Source organism: Natator depressus, chromosome 1 (genome assembly GCF_965152275.1).
Source record: "Natator depressus isolate rNatDep1 chromosome 1, rNatDep2.hap1, whole genome shotgun sequence".
NCBI classification, from domain to species: domain Eukaryota; kingdom Metazoa; phylum Chordata; order Testudines; family Cheloniidae; genus Natator; species Natator depressus.
Window position 1 is genome coordinate 291,678,930 of NC_134234.1, and position 18,191 is coordinate 291,697,120.

Consider the following 18,191-nt stretch of genomic DNA (forward strand, 5'->3'; position numbering starts at 1 on the left):
ACTTCTATATGAACTGTTAAATTGATCTTGTGCTTTGTTTTGGCCTCCTCCAACCTTCAAGAGTAGTAGTCTACAACTAAATCAATTTTCAGTGTTGCTTACCTTCATATGTCACACAATAAAAGATCTGACAGTTTTATATTCAGGGAAATATCTCAGCATGTAAGATTGTCAGTTTATAAGTTTCAGTTTATCCTTTGTGTGTTTTGTTATCATTCATATGTGGTATTTTGTAAGAAGAGTCTGAATGAGCTCTCCCCTGACATCTAGTGGCAAGTTGTGGAAAAGGACTTCAGGAGCTGATCTCATTTGCATGGACACACCCACCCTGCCTCGGTGCTCAGCATGATGGGGTTGCATGCCCAAATGATCACTTGTGGCTGGTGTTGGATCCCCAGTCTCCTTGTTATTGGGGCAGGAGTAATAAAGCGTTGTTATCCTTGTTGTGTGAACTGAGGGCAGTAGACCTATACCTGGCATACCTCAATGGAGGGACTCACCTTCAACTGAACAGCACTCACTAGGCAGGGGACATGGGTTCCAAAGCCTAATGAGTTGAGAGGAGGGGGAGTTCTGTTTGAGGGTGCTAGATGCTATTTGATTCTTCTTCCGGCAATAAAAAAAAACCAAACACAATGAAACTAATTTAGACTTAGTTGAGAGTCTTCTTAAGTGCTACAGAGCTGAAATCACTGATATCTGGGTATTAGACCTACTTTGGGACACTGTCTCTATTGCAAGAGACTACCTAGTGTGCACTAGTAGTGAGACTCCCCTACTAACAGCTGAAATCACTGAGAGCTGTGTTAGGTGGTTGGCCCTGAAGATATCTTGGTGAGTAGCCAGCTGGGTGGCTGGTGGAGAGGCTTGGTGGGTGGCCAGAAGGGAGGCTGGCGGAGAAGTGCAGCAAGCAGCCAGCATGGTGGCTGGCAGAGAGGTGCGGCAATCAGCTGGTGGGGTGACGAGCAAGTGCCCAAGCAGCGGAGCGTGTAAGGTGCCTCCTTACTTCCCCTTCCACCCAGGGTGGGAGGTGAACTCTGCAGATGAACCTCTGAACTCTGGGGCTGCACTAGCCAAGGACAGCAACTGTGAGTGGGGTGCAGAGAAGGGATGGGCATGTTAAAGGGACTTTTGGGTTGCTGGACTTAAGAACCTGAGGTGAAAAGGACACTGCCCAACTTACTTGGCAGTGGGTCTTTTGCTCATGGTTTATGCGTATGAACCCTAGTTTCATTGTTTTCCAAATTAATGCTGAGTTACTTCCCTCTTATTAAAAGTTTTTGCTAACTCAGACTCTGTGCTTGGAGAGGGAAAGTATTGCCTCTTAGCGGCACACAGGGGGGTTGTGTGTAATTGTCCCAGGTCACTGGGTGGGGGCTTGAGCCAGTTTTGTGTTGTATTGTTGAAAAGGAACCCCTAGACACTGAACCCGGCCCTTGTTGCTGCTGGCTTCACCTGGCAGAAGGGTTACAATTATATAAAATAAAAAACACAATAAATGATGTTAAAAGAATGTTAAGGTTAAGTCAAGCAACTAAAAAATTAGGAAATGCCAGAATTAAGGTTACCTGTACAATCTTACTTGGCCCCCTTGTGCATCTGCATTATGACACAATCTTTAACTACATGATCACATCCTAATTTTTTGATGGGACCCTTGCCTTAATCACTGCACAAGATGGATTGTGCTCAATTAAGGAGCATATTCAATATTCTCTTTTATCCTCATTGCTCAATGTGTGGCCCCTACAGCTTACTTCCTGCATACCATCCAAACCCTGCTGCAGAGACAACTCATGCTTGCTGATATTGGGGAGGGGATGACAATGTAAAAGGGGAGCCACATGATCGCACCACATGTTGCCTCTGGGAAGAACCTTAGCCCCACCTTCCTGGGCCAGGGCAGCGAATCCCGCTGGGGCCATAGGAGTGGGAGCACAGGCCTCTGGGTGAGGCTGGGGCCGTCCTTGGCCTGGGGAGACTCACAGCATCACAGTGTCTCTCCTGAGCTCCAGTGCCCTGACGGACACCTCAGCAGAGGAGTCCTGAAGTGCAGAAAATGCCCCTAGCTTAGGTTGAGCAGGGAACCTGCTCCCAGTGCCTTCACTAGAGACCCCCGTCACCTGTGCCTGGCCCAGAGCCACTGTGCTCTCCCCACCAGAATTACCTGCAGGGAGGACTCGGTCCTTCTCCTGCTGCACTTCCCTCCCCCTGGCACATTTCTGGCTCACTCGGCCCCTGTCCCCAGCGGCTAGGCCTAGGCAGGGAGTGGAAGGGGTGGGATGGAGCTGCTTCTCACACCCAGGGTTGCTACCTCTGTGCAGCGTGGTGACTGCCTGAGAGAGACCAGCTGGGGAGGCGGTGGTGGCCCACCCACTCTGCTCCCTACCTAGGCCCAGCTGCTGGGAACAGGGGCAGAGTGAGCCAGAGCACCCCCCCATCAGCACATTTCCGGCTCGCTTGGTTGCTGTCCCTGGCAGCTGGGTCTGGGTGGAGATCAGAGAGGGTGGGCTGCTGCCACCTCTCCAGCTGGGTGGAGTTAACCGGTGTGAGAAGCAGCTCCATACCGCTACCTGCCCAGGCCAGGCCTGGCTGCTAGAAGGAGGGACCATGCGAGCTGGAAATGTGCCGGGAGGGAACAGTGTCCCTCCCCTGCCCCCCCTACCCCCGCAAGGGCAGTTCAATGCTGTGAGTACAGAATTATAAATTTCTTCATGGGCTTTTCTATAGCAATCATCCTATTGTATCTGAGGGCCTCATAAAAACGAATTTATTTACTTTCACAACACATGTGTGAGGTGAGGGGGTGGTATTATCCCCATTCTTCAGATGAGAAACTGAAGTACAGCGAGATTAAAGTCTAAAGTTTCAACTATTTTTAGTGCCCAATATGAGACACTTAGGGTCTGATTTTTTTCAGAGCAGTTAGCATTATATAGCACTTTACATATTCAATGCACAGCTCCCATTCACTTTAGTTGCAGCTCTGAGTGCTAAAAATTTCTGCAAATCAGACTCCCAGGTCTCAAGTCAGGAAACACACCATTGGTGGCTACCTGTGAAATAGTGTTTTAAATGAATTGTCTAGCAGTGGACAAAGGAACTCTGTGGTAGAGGTGGGGGTAGAATCCAATTCTTCAGGGCAGCATTCAACTTTCTTAACCTTGAGACCATTTTTTCTTTTCCAGCCATTCCCTGCATCATTCACTACACGCCTTTTAGCTGCTCATACAAAAGAAGCATGGTTCCTACAAACAACAATCTCCTTCACTAATCAACCCTGATTCATCCCCAGAAAAGGTCCATCTTGTGCCCTACACGAGGCTAGGATCCTGTGGAAAAATAGTAGCTGATCATGTAATTAAAGGCATGGAAAATTTCAGCCCAAACAATTAGTTTGAAAAAGCAACTGAAAAGATCTTATAATGGGAAACATTGGGTTGTAAGGTGGGTCTGAACGAGCTCTACCCTAACATCCAGGGGAGAAAGACCTCAGGAGCAGATTTTATTTGCATAGACACACTTATTCTGTTTTGGTGATCGGCCATCAGATGTGTGGTGCCACAGTGATCAGTTTTGAGTGTTTTGGATTAAAATTCACTTTTATTGAATGCAGGGGTAATGAAATCTTGATATTCTTATGGTATGAGCAAATGACAACAGGACTGTATTTAGCATGCCCTAATTCAGGGGGTCACCCTACTTGTAAGTTCACTTGCTAAGCAGGGGGTAGTGATGCCAAACCCCAATAAGTGTTGGGGAGGGGGACCTGTTTGAAGGGGCTTAGAAGCTATTTGACCCTCCCCCTTTGGTATTTAAAGCAAACTAGACTCATTTGAGAGTTCTGGTTCTTTCTCAGCAATTGCTACAGCTGAGCTCCCTGATAGGTTGATCTAAGGGGGCTGAATCTTAGACCTGGTGTGAATACAGTGTTTTGGTGAAAAGATAACAGAGGAGAGGTAGTAGCAGAGAGGTTCCCCATTACTCAGTGAAATCACTGATGAGCTGAAATTACTCAGAAATAGGCTAAGTGGTGGAACTCAGAACACAGCATTGCAGTGAGAGGTGCTAGTGATGGTGGCAGCTGTGAGCAGGGGCAGTGATGAGAGCGGTGGTAGCGACAAGCAGTGGCAGAGACTGCTGAATGGAGACAGAAGCATCAGCCAACCATCCTGTTCCCTCAGGGGTGGGAGGTGAACCCACCCAAATGCATCCCGGTCTCTGGGGACGTTGCTCACCTCAGAAAACAAATTGTGAGAGGGGTTCAGTGAAGGGAAAAGGGGAGTGGTGTGTTAGAGACATTGATCCCTTGGACTTTCCCACCACAAGGTGAGAAAAAGGACACTGCCTAAGACACTGCGGGGCCTGTGTTTTTCTTATTGGTTGTGTACTTTCAAATGGTTGTTGCAGTGTTTTCCCCAAATTAATATTGTTTTTTCTCCTTTTATTAAAAGGTTTCTTTTGTTATACACAGACTTAGTGCTTGCGCGTGGGGAAGTATTGCCTCTTAGAGGTGCCCGGGGTGGTGTTTAGTTTTCCCACATTACTGGGTGGGGTCTCAAGCCGGCTCTGTTTTGTATTGTCAAGAGGAACTGTTAGATATTGAACTCAGCCCTTGTTGCTGCGTATATGACCTAGAAGAAGGATTACAAGTATAAACAGCACTACCAGCTCAGTCTATAATATGGATGGTAAAAACATACTGCTAAAAACTTAACACATATACCAGTATATTAGGATAAAATTACCAGTAGTAATAGACGCTTTTCCTTCAGTACACATAATAATGAAGTCTCTCAGCTAATTTATTTCTCTGTTGAATCAGAGAAAATCAATCCAAGTAAGACATTATTTGCTTATGTATAAGTGATATAGTGATAACCTCCACTTTGATCATTTTATTTTGCAATCAGTATCAGACATGGCAGATTTAAGATACTTACTGTAGATTGCTGCTCAGCTTTTATTAAATAGGTCTGATGTGAGCAAGACACATACCACAATATTATATTATCAATCTTGTTCTTTAGCTAAAGTTCAGTATGTACTAGTTATAGTAAATCATTTATAGGTAGGTATCAGATGAGATAATGCAGAGTATAAGTGTAATTTCCTTGGCTTAGCTCAATGAAACTCCAGGAGTGCAGTATCAGAACTTACATTATATGCTTCTAATTTTAGAACATGCAGAAAAGAGGTCCCAGTCCTTTAGGGTGTACCCTGCAGCTAAGAGTGAGCCGCCCAGCCCTGGTAGACAGACTCATGATAGCAGGGCTCAAGCTAGCCCACTAAAAATAGCAGCGTGAACATGGTGGCTGTGCTAGAGTCTTGGGCTAGCCATTTGACTCAGGCTCAGGGGGTCTGGTGGGCTTGAGAGCCTAAGCTGCAACATCCACACTGATATTATTAAGCACGCTAGCTGAAGCCCCATTGGTTTGAGTCTGTCTACTGGGCTGAGAGGCTTGCTCCCAGTTGCAGTGTAGACATATCCTTTGACTCCAGTTGAAGCCAGAGGCTTGCAGAATCAGATCAAGAATTATTTAACAATTGTATTTTTTACATCTTTGGAAGTTTTCAGTCATTTTATTCATTTATTTCTCAGTCAGACTCCACTTACAGGCTGCTATTATGAAGCATGCTAATAGGATTTCAAAAATACCGGATTGAAGATATTATATAGTGGGGTATTATCAGAATAGTTTGTGTAGATAACAAGTAGGTCCCTTTCATTTGACCTGCTACTGCTGACCTAGTGATCTTGCTTGTGTTCATGAGGTTAACCCCACTACACTGATTCAAATAGAATTGTCACTGTGATCACATTCTTCTTTTCTCTTGTGTGTGTCATACTATAACAGAATAAAGGCAATCAATTTTTCATGGTGGCACAGAATCTATTGGACACCGTGAGCTACAAAAACCAACATCCTGAAACCACACTTTATCAGCTTGTAACCAAATGAAAAATTAGATGGCAACAAGACCCTCTTAGTAAGGTACCAGAAAAGGAACTAGAATACTATACAGAACTTTTGGGTATTTTTTTAATTAGGTGTTTCCCTTGTTTCAGTATCCTTTATCTTTAAAAATTCTAACAGCTTTTCTAGCCCAAAGGAACAACTTTTTGAATAGCTGTTTTTCATAGTGTTCCATTGCAAAACCACATCTACTCTCAACAGAAGCAGATTACCTAGAATTTATAATGTAATATTGTTTCTCTGAGTCATTGTAATGAATCCAGATTAGTTTATCATCACTTTCACTCAGCACCAGCACATTATCCAAATGCTATTAGGTAGCTTACATATCTGAATGTTGAAGTCTTATAAATGTTAGCTGCTGCTCTGATTTAGAACTTGAAGGGACAAAATGGTCTTTATAATGAGCATTTCTTTATTAAAAGAGTGATAAAATCTTAGGCAAAGCTTTAAAACAAGATCAGGACAACTGAAGCGCAGTGAAAAGTTGTAAATAAAATCTATCTTAAGTTTTGCTTGAGTGCCTATTACTGTACTGTCTCAGCTGTGGTCAGATTCTAATAGCCAATACTAATATCACATCCATTCCACTAGAACAGAAATACAAGGGCTTGTTGTTTGAATTAGTGTCTGGAACCACAGCTCAGGTGCCCACCAGTAACCCACCATTCAGTCTGTCTCACTCCCCTAATTTAAATCTTTATGGCCTAACGTCACATCTCTGTAGACTATTCTCTACCTTTTTAGTTTATATTGTAAACATCAATGCCTAGCTCTTGGCTTTTGTTACCCTAGGCAAAATGAAAAAGCACATGCTTTGCAGTCTACAGACGTTAACACAATTTCTGTCACTAAACATTTTTCTTCCCTTGATAATCATCTGATTTCTCTATTTGATAGAGCCAACCCTGCCCCCATAGTTGTCATGCCCTTTTGCTGCTGAATGTATTTGCAAGCTGCATTTAAGGACTCTTGCCATTGTGGCGATTCATACATCAAAACCTACATTTGTGGCTTTACATAAAATATTATGCAGCCACAAACCCTATATATTGCACTATATTAAAGAATTTTGGATATCTCAGCATACGACTGGAAAATTCTTCCCAGCTTGCACTCAAGACATGGTGGATAAAAATCAATATGATTTTTTTTAAATCAAGAAAATGGATTTTTTTCTTTAAAGACACTTTTCTTTTTTAAATGATTCCAGTTATTTATTATTTGAATTTAAAATCTAAGGTCTAAACTTACTATTATTTATTTATTAATGATTTTAATAGATAAAAATGTTCTGCATCAATGGGCCATCTTAAAATTTTAATGAGTTAAAAGGTGCTGCTTTTTTAATTTTACACAGAAAAAAGGAGAAAACATCTAACGGTTGAGGTCACCTCATGCTTTATAAACATGCCACAATGTCAAGCATTGCATTAAGTATCTCTATATTTTGGTCTTTACAATGGCATAAATGCCGTTATGTATAGTTTTTCGAAATGTAAGTACTTTCAATTTGTTTTATGCAGAAAAGCTTGTGCCATAATTACTTTTGTTTCAGTTTAGCTAGTAGGTGCATAGAGAATATTTTCTTCATTTGGACTAGTTCATTCAAAGGTGAGAAATTGATTGGGAGTTTAAAAAGCAGGAAAGCTTTATTTTCCTTTTTCAGTCAATGATTAAAAACCAGATAGTAAAGGAAGTGATCTACTAATTCTAAAAACTTGAAGGATATGGAGCAAGATTTTCAAAGGTATTTAGGTGCCTAAAGATGCAACTATGTGCTTTATAGGATTATCAGGGGTGTCTAAACAGGTTAGGCCCCCAACTCCCATTGAGTGCTTTTGAAAAATCTTACTGGGCATCTCTTTACCCACTTAAATTCCTTTTAAAATTGGTATGGCCCATTGTTTCTGGTTACCATCTGTCAATTGACTACAGTTAAGAACAGCCATACTGAGTCAGACTAGTGGTCCATCTAGCCCAATGTCCAGGCTCCGACAGTGGCCAGTACCAGGGTTTCAGGGGGGATCTACAGAACAGGGCAATTTGAAGAGATCTACCCTGTCTTCCGGCAGCCAGAGGTTTAGGGTCACCCTGAGCATGAGGTTACATCCAGGACCATCTTGGCTAATAGTCATTGATGGACCTCTCTGCCATGGACTTATCCAGTTCTTTTTGAACCCAGTTATACATTTGACCATCATAACATCCCATGGCAATGAATTCCACAGACTAATTGTGCGCTGGGTGAAAAAGTACTTCCTCTTGTTGGTATTAAACCTGCTGCCTAATAATTTCATTGGATGACCCCCATCTTTTGTACTGTGGGAAAGAGTAAAAAACACTTCTCTATGCACTCTTTCCACACCATTCATGATTTTATAAACCTCTCTCATATTCCCTCTTAATAGTCTTTTCTAAGACGCACAGCCCTCATAGTTTCTCCTCATATGAAAGCAGTTCCATAGGTTGATCATCTTTGTTGCCCTTCTCTGAACTTTTTCCAGTTCCACTATATCCTTTCTGAGATGGGATGACCAGACCTGAACACAGGTTTCAAGGTGTGGGTGCACCATGGATTTATATAGTGCCATTATAATATTTTCTGTCTTATTTTCTATCCCTTTCCTAATAGTTCCTAATGTTCTGTTAGCCTCTTGGACTGTCACTGCACATTGAGTTGAAGTTATCAAAGAACTATCTGCGATGATCTCTTTCTAAATTAGCTGTTACCATTTAAGAACCCTTCATTATATTATGTGTAATGGGATTATTTTTTCCAATATGCATTATTTGGCAGTTATCAATGTTGAATTTCATCTGTCATTTTGTTACCCAGTTTTGTGAGATCCCCGTAACAGCAAATATTTCCTCTATTTAATAAATCAATTTTAAATACAAAACATTTTTATAAAATTATTTTTTCTTATGTATCCAGCACACTTAAGATTATTTTTATTAGTTAAATAAAACTATTTTAAAATGCTTAAAAAATTTTAAATTTTCCATCCAAATGCAGCTTGATGCACATCCCAAATAAAAAAAGAACATTTAGTAAATAAGAGTCTTATTCCCCATTTCTTAACATAATGAGTAATACAAAAAAGTAATAAAGAATCTGAATAAATGTATGTTAAGCTATATAATTACCTAAATAAATGTGTATAGTAGATATAGTGTATCCTCCTAGTTAGCAAAACAAAGTGCCAGATTTAGTATGATGGCTATATTTGGTTTCAAATCAACATGTTTTAATGGTTGTACCAACCAGTGAGAATGAGCCTTTGAAGGAGGATCCTGGGAACTACAGGCCGGTCAGCCTCACCTCAGTCCCTGGAAAAATCATGGAGCATGTCCTCAAGGAATCAATTCTGAAGCACTTAGACGAGAGGAAAGTGATCAGGAACAGTCATCATGGATTCACCAAGGGAAAGTCATGTCTGACTAATCTAATTGCCTTCTATGATGAGATAACTGGTTCTGTGGATGAAGGGAAAGCAGTGGACGTGTTATTCCTCGACTTTAGCAAAGCTTTTGACACTGTCTCCCACAGTATTCTTGCCAGCAAGTTAAAGAAGTATGGGCTGGATGGATGCACTACAAGGCGGGTAGAAAGTTGGCTAGATTGTCGGGCTCAACGGGTAGTGATCAATGGTTCCATGCCTAGTTGGCAGCTGGTATCTAGCGGAGTGCCCCAAGGGTCGGTCCTGGGGCCGGTTTTGTTCAATATCTTCATTAATGATCTGGAGGATGGTGTGGATTGCACCCTCAGCAAGTTTGTGGATGACACTAAACTGGGAGGAGTGGTAGATACGCTAGAGGGTAGGGATAGGATACAGAGGGACCTAGACAAATTGGAGGATTGGGCCAAAAGAAATCTGATGAGGTTCAACAAGAACAAGTGAAAAGTCCTGCACTTAGGACAGAAGAATCCAATGCACCGCTACAGACTAGGGACCGAATGGCTCGGCAGCAGTTCTGCAGAAAAGGACCTGGGGTGACAGTGGACCAGAAGCTGGATATGAGTCAACAGTGTGCCATTGTTGCCAAGAAGGCCAATGGCATTTTGGGATGTATAAGTAGGGGCATTGCCAGCAGATCGAGGGACGTGATCGTTCCCCTCTATTCGACACTGGTGAGGCCTCATCTGGAGTACTTTGTACAGTTTTGGGCCCCACACTACAAGAAGGATGTGGAGAAATTGGAGAGAATCCAGCGAAGGGCAACAAAAATGATTATGGGTCTGGAACACATGACTTATGAGGAGAGGCTGAGGGAACTGGGATTATTTAGTCTACGGAAGAGAAGAATGAGGGGGGATTTGATAGCTGCTTTTAACTACCTGAAAGGTGGATCCAAAGAGGATGGATCTATCATCACTATTCTCAGTGATAGCAGATGACAGGACAAGGAGTAATGGTCTCAAGTTGCAGTGGGGGAGATTTAGGTTGGATATTAGGAAAAACTTTTTCACTAGGAGGGTGGTGAAACACTGGAGTGCGTTACCTAGGGAGGTGGTGGAATCCCCTTCCTTAGAAGTTTTTAAGGTCAGGCTTGACAAAGCCCTGGCTGGGATGATTTAGTTGGGATTGGTCCTGCTCTGGGCAGGGAGTTGGACTAGATGGCCTCCAGAGGTCCCTTCCAACTCTGTTATTCTATGATTAGGAAAATAACTAAAAAGTACAAATGCAACATAAGATTCAAATCATTGACTTAAATCAAGGTTTGCTATTTGCAGCTTTAAATCATGATTAAAATCAGTGGCTTAAATAAATTGACCCTGACCCAAGAGACACAATTTTAACAAATGTTTTAGGCAATTGTATTATAAATCTGCATGACTTCCTGAGTTTAGAAAAAAATTGGGCTTTGGAAATGGTTTCAATCATGCTAGGAAATATCTGACAGCAACACTTTCAGAAGACGTCAGCAATTTTGGGTGCCCAACTTGGGATTCTCTGTACCTGTTTATTTCAGAAGTGCTGAAGGCCCACAGCTCCCATTTGAGTCAGGGGGCTGGAGGTGCTCAGCACTTCTGGAAATCAGGGTTTGTCTATGTGGTGAGTTAGTGCCTGGCAAGCCAGGATGGGAATCTACAGAGTGCAGCAGGATGATGCACCAATTGGCCATGTCGAATCTACCGCTGTGCACTAAAAGTTCCAGAGGTTGCTTTGATCTACTGGCATAGTAATAACTGTTTAAAATATTATACAAAATAAAATAACTTTGAATGTGGATGTTATGTTACTATTTTTGTTGTATTTTTAGTCTTTTATGTAACTACTTGTGAAATAGTACCGGAATGCTGAAGATGAAGATTTTTGGGTTCTCTACCTGTCGCTAAGAAGAAAATAGAGTCTCGTAGTTAGTCATAGCATAACCAAGAGTTATGATACTCCCGTTTGGGTCATCTGCAGGAACTAAATGTAGGACCCCAGGATCAAAAAGTACAAGCCTTCATCATTTCAGCTAAAGGACCAAGTTCTATAGCATGGAGAGGAGGCAGGAGCAGAAGGGGACAAAGATGTATATGGTGTTAATGTGGGTACACAAGCATATAATTTGGTATATTTCTTCTTAAGGGCTGTGCGGCAAAGTGAATGAGAGTTGGGTCTGTTTAGCTGAGAGCTGGGTGTTCTATTTGTAGCTCTGCCAAAAGTAATATTGCAGACACACTTACGTTTCTTATTTGTAAACAGGTGAAGGATAGTTGCCTTTCATAAGTGGGGATATAAGGCCTTGGTTAATAATAAAGATTGTGAAATATGCAGAAACCCTAATTACAATCAGTAGTTGAACTGGCACGAGTGCTGATGGATTCTGACTTTCCATGTTAGCCAGTAGTCCAGGAGAATATATGTTATCTTGTAGATGAGCCTGACACTTTCCAGTCTGTAGGAATGCATAACAGACCTATCCAATGTGAGATATGGGACACTAGGCAGGTCTGCAATGCCACTGGCCTACTTAAGGATCTACAGGGTTTGGAATTCTCTGGAGCTAGTTCATTTCCTTCTGCACCGAGGGAGGAAGGGCTGAGGGAACAGCAAAGAAACTCTTGCGTTATTAGGATAAGTTGTTTTGCAATCTCTGTGGAAGGGAAAGATCTGGGCCCACCAAAGGACGACCCAGACTCCCATGATTTAGTAGTTATTACAACCATGATGACCACACTGTGTTATTAAAGTGCCACATTACCAGTAGTATTGGCTGCTGATGATCCTCCTCACTAAACGTGACTTGTTACTGTCAGAGGCAAGAACTGACTCAAAGAGAAAAAGAAATGATCTGCTAATTCTTAGACTGAACCAAAGGCAGTTCAGGCAGCAGTTCAAACCCTCTGCGTGGTTAGTGTAATGAGATATTGAAGAACTGCTTCACTTGTGTGTCTTCAATGGGATTTCAGCCGCTCCTTGCATTTGTGATTTCCTCTCTTGCTTTTTTCCCCACCTCCCTGACAGTGTTCTTTTCTCCCACTGAACCTGGCTTCCTATCAACTTTCTCTCACTGCCTGCTTCCCCATTCTCTTCTCCTCACAGGGATCCAGCTGCTGCTGTCTGGTTATTCTCTACAGAACTCTCCTCTCTAATCTGAAGATCACTCAAATCAACAGAGAGTCTCCCATTGAGATTGGTGGACTTTAGATTGGGTCCTAAATGACCAAATCCAACCTCCATGGAACCTTCTGACCTAACACTTTATCCCATACCTTTTTACAAAGGGATAGTGCAGAAAGAGTCTACCAGCTGTTTACATACCAGAAGAGAGGAAAAGAATTATTCCGTGTGTTTTGTCGTACACTGATTGGTTAGTGTATTTTTCTGAGACCAAAATGAAAACTGACGTTCTTCCTGTTTTTTCCCCCTAGTTAATATTGCTATATGTCAATTTGCCTGCCTGGCTTAGCTCAGTCTGTTTTGCACCATAATCTACTTTGGGAAGAGTGTGTCTGACTAATTTTTATGTGCTCTCCATAGCCGTTCTATGGCATATACAAGGATATTGAAACATTAGGCCATTTTTCACTTAGCTTCAAGAGTGTGATGTTAGTCAGCAAATATACCTGGGATCATCTTTTCAATTGTTTACTCTTAATTGACATCTTTCTTTAGGACACAGAAAGGAAAAATGAATACAAGTAAAATTCAGACACTGTACAAATACTCTTTCCTCATTGCTAGTAAGGAACCATTTCAAAATCATTATCCTGCGTAAGAACCTTGGGCAGACAACCTGCTGGACTTCTTCCAAGAAACACTGAGACATCCATCATAACACCAGAGTATAATTACTTTAATTATGTATTCCAATTAATCTGAAAACAGTCCAGACATTAAAAAAGTTCTCATCTGGCTATTTTTTATCGACACAATGCTCAGTACTGCCTATAGAATTGGATGTCCTCAATTTACCTGATTAAACAATGGGCTAATCAAGTCCTACCTTTCTAGAAATACTTTCTGAGTATTGTAATTTGGAGGTGATGAACTCCATCTCTTGAGGTTTTCTTATCCATGTTGTCCTCAGTTATTTCTTTACCTGGCCACAGTACTGGTACACAGTGTATAATGTCAATATTTTACACATATCTTTCTTTAGAAACTGATTTCTGCTGGAAAATGTCCTAAAATGGAAGAGACTTTTGTATTCAAGTGTACAGTACCTTGTTATGAACCTGGATCCAATCCAAATCCATCTTTGGACACTTGCAAGACATGTGTAAGACCATACCCTTCTCACTAAATACAAACAATTCTCTTTAGGATGATGGGGTCACTGAAAATCAAGTTATCCTTCTCTGAAATTCCCTCCATGAGAGAGAGAATATATTGTAGTCACATGCATGTTGAGCATTATTTCTGACCGTCTCGCTTCCAGGGTTCTCATTAATTTTGATTTTCTTCTTTATCTTAGATAAATCATTAAATATTATATGCATTATTTGTTTCAATACTTGTCTCCATCTCTCCGAAAGGAATTTTTCATCCAAATCAAGCTATACATATCTAGGTTCCTTTGGAAAAGGAAAAGAAGAGGGAATCTTAAAATGCTGCAGGACATGGAAAACCAACGGAGGACTTCCTTTACCATGCTTAATCAAATACTACTATGTAGCACGTTTAAACAAATATTCATTGGATTACACAAGCAAGAATTTGAAAATTAATTGAATAGAATGTGTTCTATCATCTATTCCTAAAGGCTCATCCATTTTGCGACTAGAACTATGGACAGGCTATTACTAAATCTGAACCAGGAAGCTTAAAATACCTTTATGTATTGTGTAGATAATGAAAGAAAGCAGTGCGGCAGCTCTGCTTGTCCAAACCCAAGGGTCTTCTGAGAAGCCACGAAGTGGCCTTACCTTTCTCTGACTTCTCTTTCTGCATGCAGTGGGCAGCAGGATATATATTACAGATAAAAAAGAAATATAGACTATACGATTGTACCACATATTCAGAGATTCCAGTTGCCTGCTCCAGACTCCTGCTGCTTACTTGGTCTGGGTTAGGGTTAGGGTGAATTTTCCCACCCTGAATTTTCAGAGGGCATCACCCAGTTGCTCCCTTTTGAGTGCAGGGCAGGTAAGACCATTCCCCTATCTTGATCCCAAGGGTATTCTGGGAGCCAGGAATTCCATTCTGTTTAGGATCTTATATCGTGTCCATTACTGTGGTGTCTGAGCAACTACTAGAGTTAAAAAGTTTATAATGTCAGTCAAATGAAGTTTCTTCTTCACCTTCCCCCTATGTGTGAATCAGGGTCAAATCAGTGAATTTTGCATTTGGACCAGAAAGTGGCGTGGTTTGCAATCATTCTGGGCCAGATTATCTGCTTTGTCAAATTTATGTTCAATGCGGTAAAGAGGATCGATTAGAGAGAGTGTCATGGTGAACTGATCATCTGTCTGCTCCTTGTGCATGTTACAGCAGCAGTCTGAACTATCCTCTCACCCCAAGAGTATGTCCTTCTTCATCAGGAACACTAGCAGTGTAGCATGCGGACTCTTGTACTACAGCGTCCACATTATGGTCCTGATCTTGCAGTTTTGGCCTATGTGGGCAGACCCATGTCCCTCTGCAGAGATCCACTGAAGACTATGAAGTTCTGCCTGTGTGGATCAGTTTGCAGGGCCCTGTAACTCTTCTGTGGATAGAGAGAAGACATAGTTCTCTGCTTCTATTAATTTTTCACCTTCACAAACACTAAAGTAATTTTGACTTTAATCCCTTCTTTCTACTGCATTCTCACTCATATCTTTGCTTGACCCCTCTCCCCTGATACCATGGTCTATTCCAGTGCTTAATTACTTTAACTGTTACACTTTTCCTTCCTTAGTTTTAGGCCATTACTCTTTGTTTTATCATTTTTTGGTTAATGTGAATTATCCTCTTCCTTTGAAAGTATTTATACAACATGATCTTTTCTCCCCTGAGTCTTCTCGTTGGAAGTCTGTAGAATTTGAGCTCCTTCAGTCTAACTTCCTATTTTATACATCATTCACTAAATAATTATTTTTTGCTGTGTGTATATTCTTTAGCTTTTCAATGCCCTTCTTAAACTATGGGTCCAAACTGGGTGGGGCAGAGTGACTTTCCCAGCTACAGTATTCTATAACCCAGTGTCACTTTTATGATGTTAGCTTAAATTCAGTCATCCCTCTTGAACTCTCTCTACATATCTCCACATGAGGAGAAGGAGGAAGGAAAAGGGAGCATCCATTAACCCATCTGCCATTAGCTAACGTAAAGTTTATATCAAATACACAATTGATTATGGCCATCATGATCACTCAGATCCTCAATAATGTATTAAGATTGAGAAATGTAGATGTATTCTATCTAAGTCTTTTCGACTGACCCTTATCTCACCTACATTGGCTAACTCTGTTGATTTAGGGGGATTTATGCCAGATATGCAGTAGTGTGAAACAGAATTAAGCCCTTTGTTTCATACATAAAACTATTCTTTCAAAGTGTCATTAGATAAAAAGCTGACCTCGTGTGGTGAGGATACAGTGAAATTCTGAAAAAATCAGAAGCACTGATATCCCCCCATGGGCTGGATTTTTCCCAACAGGGAAATTTGTAATAACTTTCAAAATGTCTTAATTGATAATGACAATATGGATACTCAGTTATTCTGTCTCTTTGATAAGTTTGGATGGATGAACTCTGGCCAGAAGATGAACAATAATTTCTGATGTACAAGTGAATTGACAGCAAGTGCTAAACTAATGCCTCTGCTGGGTATCCTGGGACACTGTGTCTTATCTGTATTTATTTTTAGGCCCTGATCCTGAAATCGGCTCCATGTGGACACTGCAGGATCAGAACTTCAGACTGTAAGCTCCACAGGGCAGGGACTGTGGTCATGTGTGCTGTGTGCACTGTTGAGCATATCACCTGCCCTTAACAAAATAAACTTTCAATATTAGGTATCTTTAGTTACCTTGCATCAGTCAGGACTTTTAAAATCCTTGTTGGTCCAAGTGCAATTTACCTAGGTAATCAAGAAGCAGCCAATTACATTGCCAAAAGGCATGGATAAAGCTTGTTTAAAATTTTTTTATATATACATATACACACACTCAATGAGCAATATTAGGTATCTCTGGAAGAAAAGAAAACTTGAAGCAATTATTTTTCTAGTATCCTTGTTTATCTCGGGACATTTGTGCTGCATTACCTTCTTTTTAATATAGTAAGTGATAATTACACCCCTTGGGTACATCTTGGTGGCTGCCTAAAACAGATCTAGAGTTGTTTTCTTATTACTATGAAAAAATATTTGAAATGAGAGGCTATATATTCTTAATATCAGGAGCACAAAAAGACAAATGAAGAAACCTCCATCTTTTAAAAATGCTAAATGCCTCTGAGATATGCTAAATACTAAACATGATTGGCTCACCACACCAACTAACTGTACCTCCCTGTTTTGTTACTTTTAGTTTAAATTTTTTCATCTCTGCTTTTTAATCAACTTTATGCACTAAGAAATCTAGTACAGATGAGAAATACCCTGTTGAACACCCAAAAGGTCTATTCTCTGGCACAGAGGTACAAGCATTGCAAAATTTCTCACCATCGTGTTCAGTGACTTCAGTGGAGCCAGGATTTCACCCTAAGAGAATAACTTGTCTTCAGAAATTACTCTGATAAAAGCCCCTGCCAAATAAAAAGAATATAATTAAAATTGTTTCCTAGCAAAATCTGGTTACATATATGCTTATGGGGTGAAATGTACCCCTGTGTGGTTGGTCAGCAGTAGGCTGAGATGGCTGCTTACACTCTATTTTCAATGGTACTTAAGTGGCGCATAGGCCTTTTGCTGGCATCTGCACAGGGGTGAATTTCATCCAGTGTGAATGTGCCATTTTAATAGTCTATCTTAAATTACAGGAGAGCAATAGCCAGCTTAAGTCTCTCTCTCTAGAAAAGCAAGAGAGTTTTGTTACTGAACAGCAACTGAAGCGTTCTTTACTTATTTGTTAGTCTATTTAAATCCAGACTTGGAGAAATAGCCAGTGGTTTTTACTAAAGATCAAGGCCCCATGGACTCTGTGGCACAATGTGACCAAACTCTGCAGCAGCCACTTCTTAATTCTATGGTGACATTAATTTATTCTATCACCTTGAAGCAGCCTTCACGCACTCCTCTCCTGTCCTTACCCCCCCCCCCCCAACTATGGTTCATAGTTAAAAATACTTACTGACATAACATTGGTTGATTTTTCCACCACGATTAATTTTGAAGATGGGTTTTTCGTTATGGTGTCCCGGCAGTCCAGCTGCACTTCTCTGGCTTTGGTTCCCATGATATTGTTCAGGAGACCACCAGCCCCTCAGAGCCTCTTTCTCTCCCTATGCACCTGGGAAGAGGGAAGCTTGTAGCCACCTTCACCAGCCCAGCTCCCAGGTATTGGCTGCTGCATTGTTCTTTAGGCTATCTAGCTTGCCAGCCTACACGTGTGTCTCCCCAACTCCCTGGCCGCAAGCTGGATTCCAGCTCTTACTCCTCATTAAAATGGAGCAGTGCAGGGAGCATAGCTAAATGGAACAGGGCCAGGAGCATTCACAGTAATCCAGTTAACTCCCCCTGGTGGGGATAGCTGTAGAGTAAGAGGCAGCTGCAGATTTGTCCTAGCAGAAAATGAGCCCAAACATAACATGGCAGATGCAGGGTGACAGCAAAATTGGGAAATCCATG

At 41.4% G+C, this 18,191-nt stretch overlaps 1 protein-coding gene across 1 annotated transcript in view; it reads left to right on the forward strand.

The window, feature by feature from the left end:
• LOC141990068 (uncharacterized) overlaps window positions 1-18,191 on the forward strand; it is a 58,527-nt gene that overhangs the window by 30,239 nt on the left and 10,097 nt on the right. The window lies entirely within an intron of this gene.